This window comes from Bos taurus, chromosome 21 (genome assembly GCF_002263795.3).
Source record: "Bos taurus isolate L1 Dominette 01449 registration number 42190680 breed Hereford chromosome 21, ARS-UCD2.0, whole genome shotgun sequence".
NCBI classification, from domain to species: domain Eukaryota; kingdom Metazoa; phylum Chordata; class Mammalia; order Artiodactyla; family Bovidae; genus Bos; species Bos taurus.
In genome coordinates, this window is record NC_037348.1 from 10,666,075 (window position 1) to 10,680,291 (window position 14,217).

The following is a 14,217-nucleotide window of genomic DNA, read 5'->3' on the forward strand; positions in this document are numbered from 1 at the left end:
TTGGTATAGCTGCTTAACACTGTTGTGATAGTTTCAGGTCAACAGCGAAGGGTCTCCGCCTTGCATATACATGTGTCCATTCTCCCCCAAACCCCCCTCCCATCCAGGCTGCCACATAATCTTGAGCATGTGCTATATAGTAGGTCCTTGTTCATTATCCATATGAAATGTTCATTGTGTACATGTCCTCCCAGACTCCCTAGCTATCCCATCCGCCCATCCTTCCCCACCCCCAGCAACTATCCTCTGAGTCTCTGAGTCTTTTTCTGTTTTATAAGTAATTTCATTTGCATCATTTATTTTTATATTACACATATAAATGATGTCATACAATACTTCACCTTCTCTGTTTTACTTCACTCAGTATGACAATATTTAGGCACATCCATGTTTCTGCAATGGCATTATTTCCTTCTTTTTAATGGCTGAATAATATTCCATTGTTTATATGTATCACATCTTCCTTGTCCATTCCTCTGTTGATGGACATTTAGGTTGCTTCCATGCCTTGGCTATTGAAAACAATCCTGCAATGAATATTAGGGTATATGTATCCTTTTAGATCATGTTTTTCTCTGGATATATGCCTAGGAGCGGGATTGCAGGGTAATATGGTAGCTCTATTTTCAGTTCTTAAAGGAACCTCCTACTATTCTCCATAGTGGCTATACCAATTTACATTCCGACCAGCAGTGTAGGAAGGCTTCCTTCTCTGGAGTGTGGAGACACAGTTTTAATTGACCATCACTCCAGTTCTGTCTTAAACAGACCATTTTTTCAGTAAACTTTTTCACTCTGTTCTCATTATTTTGAATATTAAATTAAGATATATGATTCAAGAATTGTATTTCGGAAGAAAATCATGGAAAGGAAAGTTATTTTAATAATCCTATGTAGTGATTCGTAGTATATATACATATATAATTTCACTGCATTTCAATGGGCAAAAATAGAAAACTATTTCTCTTTTAAATGTGAGCTTTAAAATTTCCTTCGAGTGTGCTCTCACTGTCATTTCTAAGTTTGCAAGAAATTAAAAACATTATTATTTATATGATAATGTATCTTATAAGTGAATTGAGCTGCAGTGCATTATTGGATTAATTTTGACAATCACTTTAGTTTCAAAATGATCTTCAACTCTGATATTTGTTCTTGTTGTGCCATTTAAAGATTTTTTTTTCTGAAAAGCATAAGGTAATATGGGAAAGAAGGAAGATGAAGACTGGCCAAATTCAGTTACCTTGCAAGAATAATATTAGAAGAACTTGGCATTTAAATTGTAAGAGGAATAAATTAACTTCTTAAAGTAGAAAGTATGAAAAGGAAGCCAATAAAAATGGGTAAACTCATTCACTTGAAAATCATGGTGTCTTTATTAAGTGTCAGCCAAGAAACTGGTGGCTAAAATGTGTCTGTTTCTATCGGATACTAGTGTCATTGAAAAGTGACCAAATTGAAATGCCATCATGACACAGGAAATATGCAGTTTTTTCCTGAAAGAATATTTGTGATGCTCCAAACTATAGCCACTAGTAGATATGAAGGCAAGCACAAAATATTACCTGGATCATGATTTATACATGATGCACAGACAATAAACTCCCTGCCTTCTTTGCCCCCACAGAAAGTGCTACCAGCTAGCTGTAACTCCAGCACAGTATTTCAAAGCACTGTTTCCCAAAGGTTTTCTTATTTACAGAAGAAGCAATTCATTTTGTAGGACATTCCAAACTGGCAAATGGCCAACAACAATTTTGACCAAAGCGAGTGCAAAAGGTATTGCAAAACCCAAAGCGAAAGAATATTTAGGAAAGATGGAAACAAAAAGGAAGATTATTCATCCTTCCATATGGCTTTTTAAAGCCATTTACAATTATGTATCGTTTATGGTAGCTTCTATAAAAACTTTTCCATTGAGCAGGCAGAAGACTGAATAAGTTTGTGAATGCATCACACAAAAAAGATATTCAGAACAATGGAATTTAGCTAATTGTTTGAGGATGTGCGTCTGATAATGACGCTGTTAACCAGGAGAATGCAGAGTGCGATCGCATTTGTTTTTTCAGAAAGGGATTTCAAGAATTTAACAAAAAATTATAGTTGCTAACGACTGTGTGAAACGTAAGCAAGAACAGTGCTACTACAATTATGCATCTGATTGAAAAGGTACAGTTTATCAGAAGTCTTAGAGCAGTGATTTTTAAGCTATCTGCTGTGCATGGAAACACACTTTGAAAGAAAAGACAAAGTGGTGGGTTTTCTTGAGATGTATTTAGATAACTTTATGCAACACACAATTTATACCATGTGCCGTGCCACCAATTCATGTCCTTGACCTCTTCTGGAAACTGTAAGGAAATTTATCAACATCTGTGGCTAGATGGGATTCTTGGGGGTGTTATAGACTATTTCATGGCTGCCAAGTAAAGACTTTGTTACAAAATTCCAGCTAAATTGAAAGACATTTGTCAAATTATTTGCAGATCGTCACAAACAACCCCACTTCCACAACACACCACCACTTGACAAGACCCAGTTTTCTCTTAAAGATGAAATGTTCAAAGCCTCTCTACTGGGATTGGCTTTCCATTTGTTTTGGAAATAATTCTTGGAACCCTCTCAAAATTCTCTATAGCTCCCTAGAATTGGGATGTACAGCTATGGCATTTCTTTAAGAGGATGCTCACTTTAGGACATGGTAAGACCTAGTTTGAGTCTCAACTTGGCCGAATACTTGATGCTTGACCTCAGACAAATTATTAACATTTTTTTAGGCCTTAGCGTTCTCATAGAGAAAAAAGGAATGAGTAACAGTGCCTAACTCATAGAAATGACATGCACTAACGTAGCTCATGTATTGAAAAACCCTAGCATAGAAGAACTTACTAGACAATACTGAGCTAAAGACAGAAGTTGAAAGATCCTCTCTTCTGCATGAAGGCTTGAATCTCATGCAACAACATCTCTTAATTGTGGAAAAAGTATTTGTTGAGTACCTACTGGGTGTATTGTGCTCTGTGTTATGGATGCAGGAAGCAAAGTAGCGCACCTAATCTCAAGAAGAACACAGCTGAGTGGAAGAATGATGGAAACAGGTTACGATGGAAATGCAGAGAATAGGAACCCAAGCCAGACTTTCGAGCATTTTAACTGCGACAAGTCCTTATTAGGGCTTCCCTGGTGGCTCAGTGGTAAAGCGTCTGCCTGTCAATGCAGCAGCCTCTGGTTTGATCCCTGGGTTGGGAAGATCTCCTGGAGGAGGAAATGGCAACCTCCTCCAGTATTCTTGTCTTGAAGTTCCCATGAACAGAGGAGTCAGGTGGGCTACAGTCCATGGGGTTGCAAAAGAGTTGGATGCAACTTAGCAACTAAAAAACAACAAAGTCCTTATGAAGATGTACTGACACTGTGAAATGTACATCAAATTTAAAAAATTTAATTCTGGAAAAGGATGCGCAATATCTCTTTAATTATTATATTGAATCCATGTTAAAATGATATTTTTTAATAAATTGAGTTAAATAAAGCTACTGTTAAAATTAAAAACAAAGAAGTAGGAGAGACTTGTGGCTCTTATTTTCCTGTCATTCCTACCTTGTCATTTCTGCTTATTTTATCAACAATGCTGTAGACATGAGCATTTGCTAGATTCTTGGGTTTGTTCCTTGTTTCCTCCTGATGCACTTCCTGCTCATCTTGTTACATACCACTCTAAATTTGGAACCTCAGAACTTCGAGAAATTAAATCTTCTCTGTAAAAAAGGGACTTCTCCAGAGGAAGCCCCCTCTCAGGTGTTCCATTTAGTAAAGTGCTATCAATACTTTGATGCAATAAAGAACACCCTGGAGACAGGAGGTGGTGTCTCCTGCATCCAAAGTGCCCAGCCTTCCCTGGGATTAGTCACTTGGCTGTCTCTCTCAGCAGCTAGTAATTCAGAGATAATCATGTTACCAAGATGCCATTTAATCTGTATTTGGCATATCTCAAGTTTTCATCTTCATTAATAGAGCCATCAAAGCTTCTTTGGGCCTGACTGGTGTTGGACACACTAGTGATTCGCCCACAGGAGGGGTTTGCAGTTTGCACGCAGAGCCTCTGCTTGCCAGATGGCAGCTGTTAATCTGCTTGAATCACGGGTGGGGTGGGGGGCTAAGCTTGTCTGGCCCCCGGCCAGTGGGGCTCTCCTGCACCTCTGATTACACAGCACTGTGGGCCAGGCTAGGGAACGCAGACCCTTGGGTCAGGGTTAGCTTTCCCTGCAGATCTGAAGACCCCTGGGGGCACAGATCCCTGGTGAGAGGAAGGAATCCTTTCTTGGCCTGTTTCCTGCCTCAAGCATGGAATCAAAAAATCCCTGTGGAAGGCAGGATGGTGCAGTGGAAGGGAGTAAGAGAAACTTGGCTTTGAATCCAGACTCTCTACCACTGAACCAGCTCTGTGGAGGTAGGCATAACTCTCAGGAGTTAACCTCTTTGAGCCTCAGATGACTCCCATTTCTGTGATGTGAACCCGGCGATATGATGGGGCCACATAGGTGCTCCTTAGAATAATCAGGACGGGACAGCCGGACGGAAACCATCCTTCAGTCCCGAGCCCGGATGTAGAACCCAGAGAAGCTGTCATGCAGGTCCCTGAGCAGGCTGGCCTGGGATGTTTATCACAGTGTTCTCTATTGTGGTGAGGATGGTGGTGACCTTGGGGTTCATCCCTGGAGGGACAGATAATGAGGCATACCACAAAATACCATGCAAAACAGATAGAAGTATCCAGATAAATCTTAAAAACCATGCTGTGTGGATGAAAAAGAAACAGAAAAAAGTCTGTGGATATCACATATAAAAGTTAAAAACATACACGCAGCAGAAGGACATGAGATGATCACATTTAGTAGTGCTGTGGGTATTGGGTTGGGGAGGGAAATGGGATAAAAGGCAATAAACAACGAGAGAAGGACCTGGTGCAAGCTTATAACGATAGTGCGTTATCAGCAGAGAGTATGATTCACCCAGTGTTCTGCCTCTGGATCTAAAAGAAAAAGGAAAGATCAAGAAAAATGTCAATGTGTTCCTGACCAGGGTTCTTGGGCTACTTGTTGTTCAGTTGCTAAATTGTGTCTGACTCTTTGCAACTCTGTGGAACACAGCATGTCAGGCTTCACTGTCCTTCACTGTCTCCCAGAGGTGGCTTAAATTCATGTCCGTTGAGTCAGTAATGCCATCCAACCACCTCTGTCGACACAGACATCCATTGTCCTCTGTCACCCCCTTCTCTCCTGCTCTCAATCTTTCCCAGTATCAGAGTCTGTTCTTTGCAGCAGGTGGCCAAAATTTTGGAGCTTCAACATCAGTCCTTCCAATGAATTTTCAGGGTTGATTTTCTTTAGGATTGACTGGTTTGATCTCCTTGCTGTCCATGGGACTCTCAAGAGTCTTCTCCAGCACCACAATTCGAAAGCATCATTTGGGCTCCTTAATCAATAGAAATTGATCAGAGAGGCCAGACAAGAAATTCGGGCAAGGCTTTATTGGGGTTCTCGCTCTAACAGGAGGGAGCAAGGACAAGTAGCAGGTGTCTTTGTTCACTTGCTTCCTGGGAGGGTCAGGCCAGCTGGTTCCGTGCATGGGGTGAAGAGGGGGTGTGTCCAAGGGTTGGACTAGTGGGAGGGCTTAGGTGGTGTGCCCACCCCTTTGGTGGTGGTGTGTGCAGGGGGCATGCACAATACCCTGCTTTTGTTCCTGGCTTTTTTGAAGCCACATTTGGGCTTTTTTTGTCTCAGTATCGGGTCATCCAGAATTTGCCCCAACCAACACAAACACAGAGTTATTTTTAGTCCCTTATAATTTTTTTGTCGTTCGAGGAGACTTAGTCCAGGTCCCGCAGCAAAGGGTCCCAGGTCCCAGAAGGTTTCAAAGGGAAGGGAGAGGGGCCAATAGAACTGGTGCTGTGGGGGCTTCAGGATCCAGGCATGAGGGTGGGCACCTCCGTGGCTGCGGAATGGCTCTCCATTTCTCTCTCTCTGCTTCCCCGCTTCCCTTGGGTGAGAAGAAGCCTTAGGAAAATGTGAGACTGGAATGAAGCAGAGCAGTCTGAGATCCTCATTTTCCCATATCTGAACTCTCAATCTCTGCAGACTCCAGTTGCCTGAAGGCACTCCTCTGATTTTTTCCTGTTCTCATGGTGGACCCAATTTTTGTGACTTGCTCACTGAAGAGCTTCAGGAAGGTGTGGTGCCCATTCTTGTTGAGCCAGTTGCGAATTTCCTGGATCTCCAACCCTTTGGGCCTGCACATCAATGTCGCTACCCTGCCAGTCAATGAGACCTTTGTGTGCAACAGGGCAGAAGGCTACATCTGTGTGAGAAAGGACCACAGGGGACGTCCCGTCATGTCCCTAGCGTCTGAGAATAAAAGTTACAAACGTGTAACAGGTCACACTCTGTGGTGCCCTTTTGTTAATTTATGAGTTGGAAGATGAATGTGGATTTATTGGAATGGTATAATGAAGCGTCACTGTTATGTGGATCATATTATCACCACGTATAATGCAGCAGGGAAAGAAACATCATCCGTATAAGCCTCAGCCTCTTCAAAGCTCTGTGTCCATTTCCTTTAAGTACAAGAAGTAAAGCAGCACAAATACAGGAGATAATCTAACAAGGGGGATGGAATGACCTATCACTCACTTCCTTTCTTGGACACTAATTTTTTTTTTTAAATAAATTTTTTGGCTGTGCTAAGTCTTCATTGCTGTGAGAGGGCTTTCTCTAGCTAGAGAGCGGGGGCCACTGTTGGTGGTGGTGCAGGGGCTCTCACTGCCGTGGCTTCCCTTGCTGTGTGGAGTGCAGGCTCTAGGCTCCCGGGCATCCGCAGTTGTAGCACATAGTCTCAGTAGTTGCGGCATGCAGGCATAGTTGCTCCATGGCATGTGGAATCTTCCCTTTGTTTGAACCAGGAAACAACCCCATGTTCCCTGCATTGGCAGGTGGATTCCTATCTACTGCACCATGAGGAAGTCCTTGGAAGCTAAATGTTTGAGATAACAATGAAACTAAAAGTCAATAAGACATCTCCAGACTAAGAAAGGTTACTCTTGTGTCACACTTCAGTTTATCACCAACTTCTTCTCATATTCTTTCTCCTCCCTTCCTCTGAATCTCTTCCTTCTTCTTGGTTGGCAAATCAGACAACTTATCTCTCCGAAGGCAGGGATTAGCTCCAGGATGTGTGATCAGGCCATTCCAACTCAAGGCTTTCTTAGGACTTTTGTTGGTGATGTAAAGAAAGCAGTGCTATCAGAACAAATAATTTCACAATTTGTATGGAAATATAAAAAACCTCGAATAGCCAAAGCAGTCTTGAGAAAGAAGAATGGAACTGGAGGAATCAACCTGCCTGACTTCAGACTATACTACAAAGCTACAGTCATTAAGACAGTATGGTACTGGCACAAAGACAGAAATATAGATCAATGGAACAAAACAGAAAGCCCAGAGATAAATCCATGCACCTATGGACACCTTATTTTTGACAAAGGAGGCAAGAATACACAATGGAGAAAAGACAATCTCTTTAACAAGTGGTGCTGGGAAAACTGGTCAACCACTTGTAAAAGAATGAAACTAGAACACTTTCTAATGCCATACACAAAAATAAACTCAAAATGGATTAAAGATCTAAATGTAAGACAAGAAACTATAAAATTAGAGGAAAACACAGGCAAAACACTTTCTGACATAAATCACAGCAGGATCCTCTATGACCCACCTCCCAGAGTAATGGAAATAAAAGCAAAAATAAACAAATGGGACTGAATTAAACTTTAAAAACCTTTGCACAATGAAGGAAACTATAAGCCAGGTGAAAAGACAGCCTTCATAAATGGAAGAAAATAATAGCAAATGGAGCAACTGACAAAGAATTAATCTCAAAAATATACAAGCAGCTCATGCAACTCCATTCCAGAAAAATAAACAACCCAATCAAAAAATGGGCCAAAGAACTAAACAGACATTTCTCCAAAGAAGACATACAGATGGCTAACAAACACATGAAAAGATGCTCAACATCACTCATTATCAGAGAAATGCAAATCAAAACCACAATGAGGTACCATCTCACACCAGTTAGAATGGCTGCGATCCAAAAGTTACAAGCAATAAATGCTGGAGGGGGTGTGGAGAAAAGGGAACCCTCTTACACTGTTGGTGGGAATGCAAACTAGTATAGCCACTATGGAGAACAGTGTGGAGATTCCTTAAAAAACCGGAAATAGAACTGCCATATGACCCAGCAATCCCACTGCTGGGCATACACACTGAGGAAACCAGAATTGAAAGAGACACGTATACTGCAATGTTCATCGTAGCACTGTTTATAATAGCCAGGACATGGAAGCAACCTAGATGCCCATCAGCAGACGGATGGATAAGAAAGCTGTGGTACATATGCACAATGGAATATTACTCAGCCATTAAAAAGAATGCATTTGAATCACTTCTAATGAGGTGGATGAAACTGGAGCCTATTATACAGAGTGAAGTAAGTCAGAGAGGAAAACACCAATACAGTATATTAATGCATATATATGGTATTTAGAAAGATGGTAACAATGACCCTATATGTGAGACAGCAAAAGAGACACAGATGTAAAGATCAGAATTTTGGACTCTGTGGGAGAAGGCGAGGGTGGGATGATATGAGCGAATAGCATTGAAACATGTATATTATCATATGTGAAATAGATCACCAGTCTAGGTTCGATGCATGAGACAGGGTGCTCGGGGCTAGTGCACTGGGATGACCCAGAGAGATGGGATGGGGATGGAGGTGGGAGGGGGGCTCAAGATGGGGAACACATGTACACCCATGGCTGATTCATATCAATGTATGGCAAAAACCACTACAATATTGTAAAGTAATTAGCCTCCAATTAAAATAAATGAATTAATTAAAAAAAGAAAGCAGTGCTATCATTTCTAGAATAATCAAATATAATTTAATAACTGCTGTTAAAGAGAGCCTGACTGAGAAGGAAGCCAAGGAAGAGGAAGGCAGAGCAGAGCAGGTGTGGTCGTGAGATGGACAAGGCGTGCCTGAGTGCCAGCACCAAGACCTCTAGACTCTTTACTTACATTGCTCAAATGTAACAATTCCTCTTTTGCTTTTAACTGGTTTGAGTTGACTTTTTGTCGTTTGTAAACCAAAGATTTCTGAATAACATGCCAGGTAAGTAAGGCAAAATCAGTCATACTGGGGAATACCTGCTTATGTATCAAACATTTAGTATATGTTTAGTTTATGCCAGAAAGAGCCTTTGCAGAGAAAAATCTTATGACTTACTTGAGTCACTGTCTAATCAAGAGAACACACCTATGTGTTAGTTCAAGGATACCTGACATATCTCTGGTTATCTGAGTAAGTTTGCGTGTGTGTGTACACGCGTATGTGTCATTTATCTTCAATAGCTACTAGTCATGTATGGATGTGAGAGTTAGACCATAATGAAAGCTGAGCGCCAAAGAATTGATACTGTTGAACTGTGGTGTTGGAGAAGATTCTTGAGAGTCCCTTGGACTGCAAGGAGATCCAACTAGTCCATCCTAAAGGAAATCAGTCCTGAATATTCATTGGAAGGACTGCTGCTGAAGCTGAAACTCCAATACTTTGGCCACTTGATGCAAAGAACTGACTCATTGGAAAAGACCCTGATGCTGGGAAAGATTGAAGATGGGAGGCAAAGGGGATGACAGAGGATGAGATGGTTGAATGGCATCACAGACTCAATGGACATGAGTTTGGTAAGCTCCAGGAGTTGGTGATGGACAGGGAAGCCTGGTGTGCTGCAGTCCATGGGGTCACAAAGAGTTGGACATGACTGAGTGACTGAACTGAATAAGCCATAAGCAGGGTTACCTGGATTACATAACATGACAGACTTAATTCATAAATTCTTTGCCCATATTTTTATTTGCATGAGGGTGTGAAGGACTACTTTGATGGTCACAGGCTGATGAGCTATGTGACCTTAGGCAATTTACTTAACTTCTCTGAGCTTTTAGTGTTCTTCTGTAGAATGGAGATAATGGTAGTCTGACATTAACCAAGTGTCATGAGTAATAAACAAGCAAATGCATGGAAAGTGCTTAGCATAGTTGCTGCCATATAATAAAATCACTCAATTGATGAAGAGATTTAGTTGCTCAGTCATGTCTGACTCTTTGCAACCCCATGGACTGTAGCCCATCAGGATCCCCTGTCCATGGGATTCTCTAGGCAAGATTCCTGGAGTGGATTGCAATTCCTTTCTCCAGAGAATCGTCTTGACCCAGGGATTGAACCCCGGTCTTCTGCATTGCAGGCAGATTCTTTACCATTTGAGCTACAGGGACATCCTCAATCGATGATAGCTATTATTATTATTGCTACCATCACCATCATCATCATGAAGGAAGGGTCACAGGTAGTCTGAATAGTCTGCATGCTTGTAATGCTTTATTTGGGCTTCCCTGGTGATTCAGAGGTAAAGAATCTGCCTGTCAATGCAGGAGACTCTGGTTCAATCCCTGGGTTGGGAAGATCCCCTGGAGAAGGAAATGGCAATCCACTCCAGTATTCTTGCTGGGAGAATTGCATGGACAGAGGTGCCTGGTGGGCTACAGTCCGTGGGGGTCTCAGAAATGCTGAACATGATTTAGTGACTAAACAACAACAACAGCATTTTATTATCATTTACAAAGTACTTTCACATGCATCATCCACCATGACACCATGAGTCTACAGGGCCTCACAATATCCATTTCATGTTTTGGCTTCTTGCAAGTTGATAAGAGCAGTTTTTTAAAAAGGTTTTCATATTTGACAAGATCTACTGTATATAGTATCACATATACTGAATGAGAAATGCGTTTGTTTTGGCAGCAGAATTTTAAAAGATAGGAAAACATATTTTAGCACAAATGTGTTGTTGTTTAGTTGCTATGTCCAACTCTTTGTGATCCCATGGACTGCAGCACACCAGGCTCCTCTGTCCTCCACTATCTCCTGGAATTTGTTCAAATTCATGTCCATTGAGTCGGTGATGCTATCTAACCATCTCATCTTCTCCTGTTCCCTTCTCCTGCCTTCAATCTTTCCCAGAATCAAGGTCTTTTCCAATGAATCAGCTCTTCGCATCAGGTGGCCAAAGTACTGGAGCTTCAGCTTCAGCATCAGTCCTTCCAATGAATATTGAGGGTTGGTTTCCTTTAGGATTAACTGGTTTGATCTTGTAGTCCATGGGACCCTCAAGAGTCTTCTTCAGCACCACAATTTGAAAGCATCAATTCTTTGGTGCTCAGCCTTCTTTACGGTTCAACTCTTTCATCCATACATGTCCACCGGAAAAAAGCATTGCTTTGGCTCTATGGACCTTTGTCAGCAAAGTGATGTCTCTGCTTTTTATTATACTGTCTAGGTTTGTTATAGCTTTCCTAGCAAGGAGCAAGTATCTTAATTTTATGGGTGCAGTCACCATCTGCAGTGATTTCGGAGTCCAAGAAAATACAATCTGTCACTGCTTCCACTTCTGCCCTTCTAATTGCCATGAAGTGATGGCACTGGATGTCATGATCTTAGTTTTTTGAATGTTGAGTTTCAAGCCAGCTTTTTCACTTGCCTTTTTCACTGTCATCAAGAAGCTCTGTAATCCCTCTTCACTTTCTGCCATTAGGGTGGTATCATCCGTATATTTGAGGTTGTTGGTATTTCTTTCAGCAATTTTGATTCCAGCTTGTGATTCATCCAGCCTGGTGTTTTGTGTGATGTACTCTGCATGTAAGTTAAATAAGCAGGGTGACAATATACAGCCTTGTTATATTCCTTTCCCAATTTTGAACCAGTCAGTTGTTCCATGTTCAGTTTCAACTGTTGCTTCTTGACCCGCATATAGTTTTCTCAGGAAACAAGTAAAGTGGTCTGGTCTTCCCATCTCTTGAAGAATTTCCCACAGTTTGTTGTGATCCACACAGTCAAAGGCTTATTGCTGGCGGATTCTTTACCAACTGAACTATCAGGGAAGCGCTTAGCATAGTCAACAAAGCAGAAATAGATGTTTTTCTGGAATTCCCTTGCTTTTTCTATGATCCAATGGATGTTTGCAATTTGATCTCTGGTTTCTCTGCCTTTTCGAAACCCAGTTTGTACATCTGAAAGTTCTTGGTTCACACACTGTTGAAGCCTAGCTTGAAGGATTTTGAGTGTTACTTTGTTAGCATGTGAAATGAGCACAATTGTAAGGTAGTTTGAACATTCTTTGACACTACTTTGACCAGAGTGTCTTTCTTTTCCTTACTATGTCATTTTAAAGACATAGTAAAAGTCTGAAGCAAATTAATTTTTTATGTCATTGGTCACTTAGAATATTCTCAAAGTTGGAGCTCTTGGAAGACTTGTATTTTATGCTACCAACATAAGCAGATTGTTGAATTTGACACAGTTAAATATTTTCTTTGTTTATGGAATGTTTTCACAAAGGCAAGCTTTCAGAAATACTAAAATAGTAAGATTTTTTTTTTTTTTTTTTTGTTTTTTGGACAGGAACATACTTCTGAATTAACTGGGTAAAAATCCTCAGTTGTATTGTTTAAGGGAATGTTATAGTTTTGATCTTATACAAAGTTCTAGAATAAGAAAAGGCATTGATTTACTAACATAGCAAAGTTCGTTAGATTTTTCATCTTTTTGAATCTGGATATTACTTCATCTAATTCAGGGAAAACATGGCTTCCTTATTAACTACTAAGGTGACAATAATGATGTGAAAAGGAAGATTTATACAGCTTTGAAAGTATAAACTTTATCAATCTCTTGCATAAAAAACCAAAAACAAGCCAACAAGCTTATAAAACAGAGCTTTCTTATGTACTTAGATTATTTCCTCTTTATCAGAGCTTCCACAAGATTTGGCAGAAATATTGAGTTCTGGATTTTCCTCCTTTGTTTAGGTTGTCCATATAGTCCTGTTTCTAAGTGACTTCTAATGTCACAACATTAAAAAAAAAAAAATCAAGAAACATTCTTTGCTTTGTATCATTAATTTATTGATCTATTCTATATTCTATTCTGTACTTAAATATATCTAGTCTATATTTCTTAGAGTAACTTATCAAGAGTACTTAGTTCTCTATTATTTATTGTATATCACAACATGAATCCCAAATTCTAGTCTTAGATTTTGACACATAATTATGAATGCCAGTCATTATAAGTAGATGAACCATGATATTTAGGCTTTATGAAAACTGAATATATTTTAAAAGATAGGAATTTTGATTCTCCTAATTCTTAAGCAATGGCTTACTAACAGATCAATCTTCAAAGCTGTATTAATTTAAATGTCCATTGACAAATGAGTGGATAAGGACAATGTGGTATATTTATATAATGGAGTGTTTCTCAGCCATAAAAAAGAATGAAATAAGGCCAATTTTAGCGACATGGATGGGTCTGGAGATGATCATACTTTGTGAAATAAGCAGACACAGAAAGAAAACTATCATATGATATCACTTGTATATGGAATCTAAAAAATGATACAAATGAACTTATATACAAAACAGAAACAGACACACAGACATAGAAAACAAACTTACAGTTATCAAAGGAGTGCAGGAGGCGTAAGTTAGGATTTGGGGATTCACATATACACACTACTACTATGGATAAAAGAGATGACCAACTGGGGTATACTGTAAAGCACAGGTAGCACTGGTGGTAAAGGACTCTGCTGCCAATGCAGGAGATGTAAGAGATGCAGCTCCATCCTGGGTTGGGCAGATCCCCTGAAGGGCATGGCACCCCACTCCATTATTCTTGCCTGGAGAATCCCATGGACAGAGGAGCCTGGTGGATGACAGTCCATAGGGTTGCACAGAGTCAGACACAACTGAGCGACTTAGCATGCATGCATGCACAGGGAGCTATATTCAATATATTGTAAAGAAGTGAGAAGAATATGAATATATATACATACACACACACATATAAAACTGAATCACTGTACACCTGAAATATTACACAATATTTTAAATCAACTATACTTCAATAAAATAAATATAAAAAAGATTTGCAGCAGAATTAATTGGTAATACATACAAGAGTCCATCCTAAAGGAAATCAGTCCTGAATATTCATTGGAAGGACTGATGTTGAAGCTGAAGAGCTTTGGCCACCTGATGT